This window comes from Mycteria americana, chromosome 3, assembly GCF_035582795.1.
Source record: "Mycteria americana isolate JAX WOST 10 ecotype Jacksonville Zoo and Gardens chromosome 3, USCA_MyAme_1.0, whole genome shotgun sequence".
Lineage (NCBI taxonomy): Eukaryota > Metazoa > Chordata > Aves > Ciconiiformes > Ciconiidae > Mycteria > Mycteria americana.
In genome coordinates, this window is record NC_134367.1 from 123018626 (window position 1) to 123026610 (window position 7985).

The 7985-nt window shown below is 40.3% G+C and overlaps 1 long non-coding RNA gene across 2 annotated transcripts in view; it reads right to left on the bottom strand.

Annotated features, from left to right (window-relative positions):
* Window positions 1-4743, bottom strand: part of LOC142407835 (uncharacterized) — a 178901-nt gene extending 174158 nt beyond the window's left edge. For both annotated transcript variants that reach the window (XR_012775070.1, XR_012775071.1), the window contains exon 1: window positions 4605-4743. This is a non-coding gene — a long non-coding RNA (uncharacterized LOC142407835). The remainder of the gene's footprint in view (window positions 1-4604) is intronic.
* Between the last annotated feature and the right edge of the window lie 3242 nt (window positions 4744-7985).

Here is a 7985-nt window from a genome sequence, read left to right on the forward strand (position 1 = left end):
GAAAAAAGATCCAGGAACATATATGCCCTCAACGAGCTACACTTTCTCAATTGAATTTTGTCATCTACTGGGTCATTAGTACATTTGATAGCTAATACGCTTCCAATTTTAACAGAGTTAAGGGGAATAGCATGATATCCTGAGGTTCTGAAATTCAGCTTTGAAATCAATAGGTGTTTCACTTACTAACTCAGTATTTGGCCTGTAAGGGCAATAAACAGAAACAGGCAGAACTTCAGGATGGGAAATCCTGCTTTTGCTGCAAATGGGAGTGGAAAAACTCCTGTTAACTCTGACACAGCCAGGGTTATACCCTGAAGTTGAACCAGGAGTTGAAGGAATAGGAAAGGGCTTTCTTAAAAACCCCCAAATTAAACCCAGGTTCATAAAAGCATCTGCAAATCTCCTGGATGAACCAAGGTGGAGGTTTGCCCTTCTTTCTCTGAGGAAGGATTTGTTGTTCCAGACAGAAACCATGAGAAACTCACTCACTTGGACTGAATTCTGCTCCACATTTCAGATTTATTTGAACCTGAATCTCAGAACAAAACTCAGGGGGTGAAAACTTAACTGCCAAAAAAATTGTCAACCCCAAAGGAACACGAATTGCCAAATACAGCGCAGCTCTGAAAGACATTTCAAGCCCCTTAATCTGGCTTGCGCCTCTCCATAGTAAGATGAATCCAAGACTGAATCTGAACACCATGAACTTTGTGGGAGCAGGGAGGAATGTATGAGAGTGTGAAATCACACCACCTAGATCTGGGAGGGTTTACTTCTAAGGTTTTGCATCTAAACGCTGAAGAATTTGGGCAAGAGCCGTCACAGGAAGACTGGAGTAGAAGCCTCTTTTCGTGCCAGATTGAAACATTCTCACCTCAACACGGATTCAGAGCTCTGAATCATGCCCATCACTATCTTAAGACACTTTCTTTTTCCCCACGCAGACTTGTTGCAATTGCGTCATAGAATCAAACCCACCTAATTTCACTATATAAATTACAATCTCTAACATAACAATCTCTGTAATATTAAGTCATTCAGACGCAGCATTTGAACTGATACTAAAGCTGACTACTGTATAATTATAACAGCCATCTTATATGCTGAGCTTCCCTCTCCTTTGTTACCAACACATTTCAATATCATAATTTCCTTTACAAGAAAGAAAAACTAAGGCATCTAGTAAGAACATGAACTTCCCAGACACAAACCTCCCTCTTGGCAGAGGCAGGGACAGGACAGAGATCCCACTGCAGTGCTAGCAGCAATTATGACCCTTTTTTATTCTTTTGCAGTTTAAAAAAATAAAATTAAGAATGGTACAGTGGAACTAAGTGACTAGCCTGTGTTGACCTACACTTAGTGCAGGATGCTTCTAATTAGAGATATGTAAAGTAAATATTCACTCATTTCGAACATGCACTTAGTTTCTGTTTGAAGAAATTCCTGATCTTGTTTGTCTGAGTGAATCAAGACCACTGTTGTCATTCTGGGTTTATTAAAATAGGAGTCTTACAAAACTGAACTGCTTCTTCCTGAGCTACTCTTTTTAATTGAACATTTTGAAACAAAATTAATTTTAAACAGTCAGAAGCACTTCCCTAAGGATATCAAACTGGTACTGAAAATCTTGGGACTTTTCATTTTGAGAACACTGGAATATTGATCTGTGAGCCAATACGTAACCAAGCTTGCATTTACATATTTTAGATCTCCCAGAAGTTTCACATTAAGAGTTTTATCCAGATGTAGCCATTCTGAACAAGCCCCATCTTACTTGAAATGGTGACCACCGTATTGGTGCTACTGAACTTTGCTAGAAAGGATCTCTTCCTTCAAACTTGGATTTATCTACTTACTGTATTTAAAATGTTCTTCAGCCACTGAGTTTACCTGCATTTAACCATTTCCAATTTGGCCAACACAGAGTTGACCAATTTCCACCGCCTTGCTTGAAACAGACACAAGATGAGCTCCTGTTGCTTGTTCAAACTGGACAGGCTATTCTACATTCCTGTCTGTGGGCCCACGCTTGGGGAAGCACTGAAGCACTTGCTTAACACACAGGTGGGGCTTTTTTCCTCTGCAGAAACAGGATTTAGTTACACTGCCAAAATCACCATTTTACACAAAGCATGAAGATTTTTATGGTATGGTCACTAGAAAATGAACTGAGAACAACTACCTCTCTTCTACAGACTCCTTATTTCTCAGAAAGCACCTTTTCCCAGACCCTACCACTGAGGCTGCCTTGCTGCCAACTCCTTACAGCCACTGCATCTGTCAGGATTATAACCTGCAGAAACACCGACAGGTAGAAATCACATTTTTTCCACTGCTCTGGACATAGTACAAGATGAGCAGCAACAGATGAGGATAGTAGTAAGCAGAAAATATTAAGCAGTAGTAAACATTCCTGATCATAGGATGGATCTGCTGCAGTGTTAATTGTGGCCTACAGCATCTTGAAAAAGTGAAATTGTGTGCCTATACAGGTCCTTTTCTTAACATTACATTTGATCTCTCTCACACATGTAATTTCATTCTACTGCTTTGTCATTATTCAACTTGTTCATTCCTTTTAATTACACATAGAGCAATTTATCATATATATTTTGTTATAAAGATTTAATTAAACATATATTAATACAGTTTAATGATCTTGCCAGTGACCAAAATTCTCCTGTGGATTAAACAGAAAAGGAGGCATTGAACATAAATTTGTACAGTAAATAAACAAAACACAGACAGCCTTGTAAAGCAGGAAGAAAAACAAGGCCCACATGGCCAATCTATTTCAAGAATGTTACAAATGGGAAGCATTTACTATTTTAAAAACATTAATCATATACTCACTCCATTTATTTACTTATCTGTGTTCTTCATGTAAATCTTTCTTGAAAGTGCGTAAACTCTTTAGAATTATAAACAAAAAGTGAAGTCACATTTGGTATTTCACCTGTTTACACTGTAATTACTCAACTTTGCTGGAAGCTGATGAATTAGAAGTTTTTCATTTCTATCCACACCTTTTAGCTGGAAGGAATGCATTTCATATTTCAGTATAAAAAGTATGAGAGTTACCACTAGATGAGGTAAGCTGCAAACCTGCCTATACGTATGCTCTGACCTCATCGGTATTTGCCATAGGTTTCTTCACATTCACAAAACAAAAGACAATGGGCAGTACACAAGAGTAGATACTCTAGCTATATGCTAGGTATCAAGATACTTGACAGGCTAATAAATTCACATTCTAATATGCCCTATGAAAAGCTTTTGACCACATAAACTCTCAACCTTGTGTCACCCTTCCATGTTTTATTTGTCTTGGAAGATTATGGATATGTACAAGGTCAGAGAAGAGCTACTATTCCTCAGCGCAATATAAGTAGGAACTAAGTAGGTTCTGCAATGCCTTGGCTATGCGCCTTCTATTTTCCTTCTTCTGGAAGCTGATTTTAGCTTACTTTTTCATTTGAGATACATTGCACAGCCCAGCAGTCTGTTGCTTTTCTTAGTTTCATGAAGAAATGGTTCAATAAATTTTTTTTCCACCTTCACAAGACTGGAGAGGCCCTGACACAAGCAGAGACCCTTTGATGGTAGCCAGAAAATACCTCTTGCAGCCTCAGCCCCCTCACCCCAATTATCCCAGGGCTGTACGTGGACTAAGACTGGCCATGCTCAACCCACCAGCCTTTCTCCTCTTCCATCCCACAAAAGCATGGTCCAGAAAGAAGCTCCGTTGTATTTTGCTTGGCACATGTGATGAGATGAGCATTCTCAGCTGTGAGAGGCAACAGTTACCAGCCATGCATGCATTTATTCTCCATTCAAAAGCAGAGAAGCCATTAATAAAAAATTTGTTTCCCCACTGTCAGGGAAAACACTTTTATGAGCAATTAATGTTTGCTGCACTTACACAGACTTAAAAAGAAAGCCCCACACAAGTCCAACATTGTTTATTTTGTCCCTCCCTGGAATTCTGATCAAAGCAAAGACCAGTTTTCAACTCATGCAAGAAGAAAATGAAGCAATACATAGCTGCAGCATGCTCAGAGTGCCCTTTCTGGTTCTCATCAGTGCCACAATGCCAGGTGAACAGCAGTGGTCACGCTACAAGCCCTTCTCACTTGCAGGCAGCAACAAAAGGGCACAGACAAGGGCAGAAGTTAAGTTTGCTGATGACTGAATATCTTTCCAGAGATAATCTATGAAGGTAGGTATGGCTGAGCCAAACACACTGAAAAGCTGCATGTTATGAATCCTTGAGGTCTTGTATCCTGGGCAATTTGGGACTTCACGGACTAAGCAGAGGACCTGGTTTTATACACCAACAGGTACCAAGCTTGGCAGCTAAGTATATAATGACACTCTGAATTGCCACACACATGAACCTCTCCCAAACTCCTTTGGCTACACAGAGCCCAGCAATGTACTTACATACATTCAAATGCCTACCGTAAGGCCCGCAAAGATCCCCTGCAGCATCTCATCATCTTGCACAGTAGTACTTATTTTCTTTGCTTCTCCATTGGATCTGCAGTGCCATTGCCAGGCTAAGGATATGTTGAACATACAAAAAATGGCAAACGTACCTTTCTGGAGCTAGGATTGGTCATCCTGGAGCAGGGTTCTAGTCTGTCTTGCCAGGAGCAACAACTGGAAAACTCAAGAAGTAAAGCCAGGAAGATGGTAGTTTGCAAACTTCCCTCTTCCAGCAAGGGCATTTAAGACCTAGAAGAGAGAAAAAAATTCTATGATAACAAGATCCATGCTGATCATTTCTTGTGCTACGCTAAGGACTATCCTTTGCACTTTCCCTCTGAAAGCATTGGGCTAAATTGCCAAGATTATTGAAAAGGGCAGCCAGCTCTGGTTTGCAACATAGCAGCTGTCTAATGCCTCTCAACACCACTCCAGCTGAAGCTGGAAGGTCAACTCCAGTTTAAAGAGAGGATGCAGGTACTGTGCTATGTTCTTTGGGAAATACAGTGACCAAGGCGCAGATCCTTCAAAATCCTAACTCCTCCTGACTAGAGGATATGAGCGTTAAACGCACCTACATCTCACTCTATAAAAACAGCACCTCCAGGAGCAAAAGGCCTTCTCATGTGCCAATCTGGTTCTGGTAAGGGTGTCATCTGTTCATAAATATTCCTTGGAGATTTGCTATGCAACCACTGATCTGAACCAAATCTGTTTGGACTACAGAATTTTCATCACAATCTCACAAGCTGGTGTTGCAATATACACAGAGCTGAAACAAAGAAGATTTATTATTCTACTGAAAGATCTCTTTTGGCCAAACTTGAATAAAAGCATCACATATTGATACTTCTGTAAGATCATAAACTCAAATGAACACCAGCTGAAGAAGAGGACAATGGTAATGCCAGATGACAAACTGATATAGTCATCATATTCATCAACACCAACAGCAGCCGGTCACTTCCCCCCCTTTGCTGAATTAGCCATGAAGGATTGTTTTAACGATAACAAGAATGTGTTAAAAGCATGCGTCTCAGTGGCAGCTCAGAACGGGAAACTCAGAAGCCCACATCTGAGGATGAGATGGTGGGGGGGAAAAAAAAAAAAAAAAAAAAGACTTGCTAGGAAGGACTAAAAAGAGGTGAAAAAACCCAAAATAACTGTGTGGTAGGGAAAAAAAAGTAGATTAAAGACTAAAAGCAGGAACAAGTTTGACACTGAAAACATACTGCATTATTCAGCCTCGTGGAAGAGTGTGTGAACAGAAGTGATGACAAAAGCTACAAAATTCAATATGATCACTTGAAGGGTGGGAGTTTTTGCAAGCAAACACACTACTTTACAGCAAAGGAGAGTCTCAAAACATTTGAAATAAACATTGAAATTTTACACATTGAATTACAAGCTTGTTTATAGGCTTCACGTGGTCTTGTTTCTTTGTAATCCTGAGAAGTCAGACAGCTGCATTGTACACATGGCATTTTCAAGTGACAGTGGCATTTTCAAAGGATAAATCTGTTCAACAATTTGGTACTTGGGTCTCTGTTTTGAGACAAAAACATCCATATTGATCTCAATTGGAGGAAAAAAAAAAATTCATACCTAAGGCTTTAAGGACAAAGCCATTAAAATAAGGAATGCCTTTTTACTTCTGTTTTTAAATTACCACAGGTTGACCAATTTATCTTTACCAATTATTGTAAGCAGCTGCTTATATAATGTAAATTCAGGACATATACAAGAAAAAGGCTGTTCATTTTTTCCAAGCATCCAAACAAGGTACAGTCAAAAATAAAAGAACAGGTGAAATAACGTCAATTAATTAAACAGCTGAAACTTTCATGTTTGGAGGTTTTAGTTTCTTTTTTAAAATCATCATCAGTTTGACTTCTCCTGGTTTCAAGCAACTTCCCAAGTAAAAGTACCACATCAGCCACACTAAAGCCCCTCTTGCTCTCAGTCATCCATCACCCCAGGAAGCGTGCATATCTCAGGGGGCAAAGGGAGCAGGGTTACAAAGCAGCAGAAGAGGTCAAACACCCTCCTGCACTTTGGTTTTCCCTCCTGTGTTTCCTCCACAGCTGCTCCTACCACAAATTTACAGTAAAGAGGGGAGCAAAAGTACATCCTCTGTGGAAGAGCAATGCAGCTTGCTCTTGCAAAAGCCACTCTAAAAGTCAACTCTGAAGCACCCACATGCATTTGTACTCCCTTTCCCTATACCCCCCCAAAATTAAGAAACTTGGGGCCTGATCCAAAGCCCACTGGAAGGCCTCATCAACTGCAACAGGCTCCAGACCAACTTGAAAAAAACAAAATGCTTTTATTCAGCCTGAGAAGCATGTTGGTGTTTTCCTACATTTTTTTCAAGCCTCATTAAAGCCACAGGTGTGGGGAAAAACTGTTACTAAAGCAGTAATAAAAATATGAAAGACTACCTCACCTATGGGCCCTGGGAGGGGTGTTTTTGTTTGCTTTTTTAACCTAAATATTTGGTTTGGAAGCACTAGAAATACAGAGAAAGACAGGAAAAGAAGGATTACCTCATTACTGTCATGATCTCACTTTTTATCAGAGCCACTTAGTCTTCTGCAAGGCCTGGGGGCACTCAGGAGAAGACTGAAATACTTTAGTGAAGAATAAGTAGGTAAAAAAAGCAAACTACAAATGAATTATCTGTAGCTTGTACCACTTCTTCCAAAGTTCATTTCACATTTGGGCCTTCAAACGAGGCTGCCCTTCATTTGCAAACAGAAACCACTGTATGAGGTCCAAACAGAAGTCTGTCAAACCCGCCTTTGAGAGATTTTGTTTTGCTCCACGGCAGTTCTTTCAACCTTAAGTCGCTGACCTCTCCCCCTGTAAAAATACTTTCTTGCAGTCTGTAGTGACCCCTCAGTTTTTACCTGAATCTGGCCCAGCTCTGAAATACCGTGTGTTGTTGAAACACTCTCAGAGAACTTGTGGCAGCAAGGGGTACATTCTTCCAAAAACCACAGAGGGGATTTATCAGGGAAAGCCCCATTGCCAAAAGGGCCATGGATGCTTTGGAAGGCGGTCAAGCTGAATATCTCTACACCTCACTTCCTCTGTAGTTTACTTACCACCTATTGTCTGCTGAGACAGCCCTCTCCTTCTGACCCACACCCATTTTCTTGTCATCTCCAGTGAGCAAACCTCCTCCACCCTCTTAACTAAGATGATGTTGTGCATTACACTAGAGGAGCATTACTCTTGGTTAGGAACAAGAGCCAGACACTCTGCTGTGTAGCAGGTAAGGATTTCAGAAATAAGTGTTCAGAAATTCAAAAAATGTCAACGTTATTTCCCTTGCAGGTGATGGAAATAAAGTGCTTTCTGTGTCCTGGTTTAATTTCATGTCAGTCACACAAATCTCTCAATAGTAGAAGCCAAAACAATTTTTCTAAGAGCACTAATCAAAAGTCCATCAAGGTTCATACAAAGACGGACTTTAGTAAGCTTTGGAC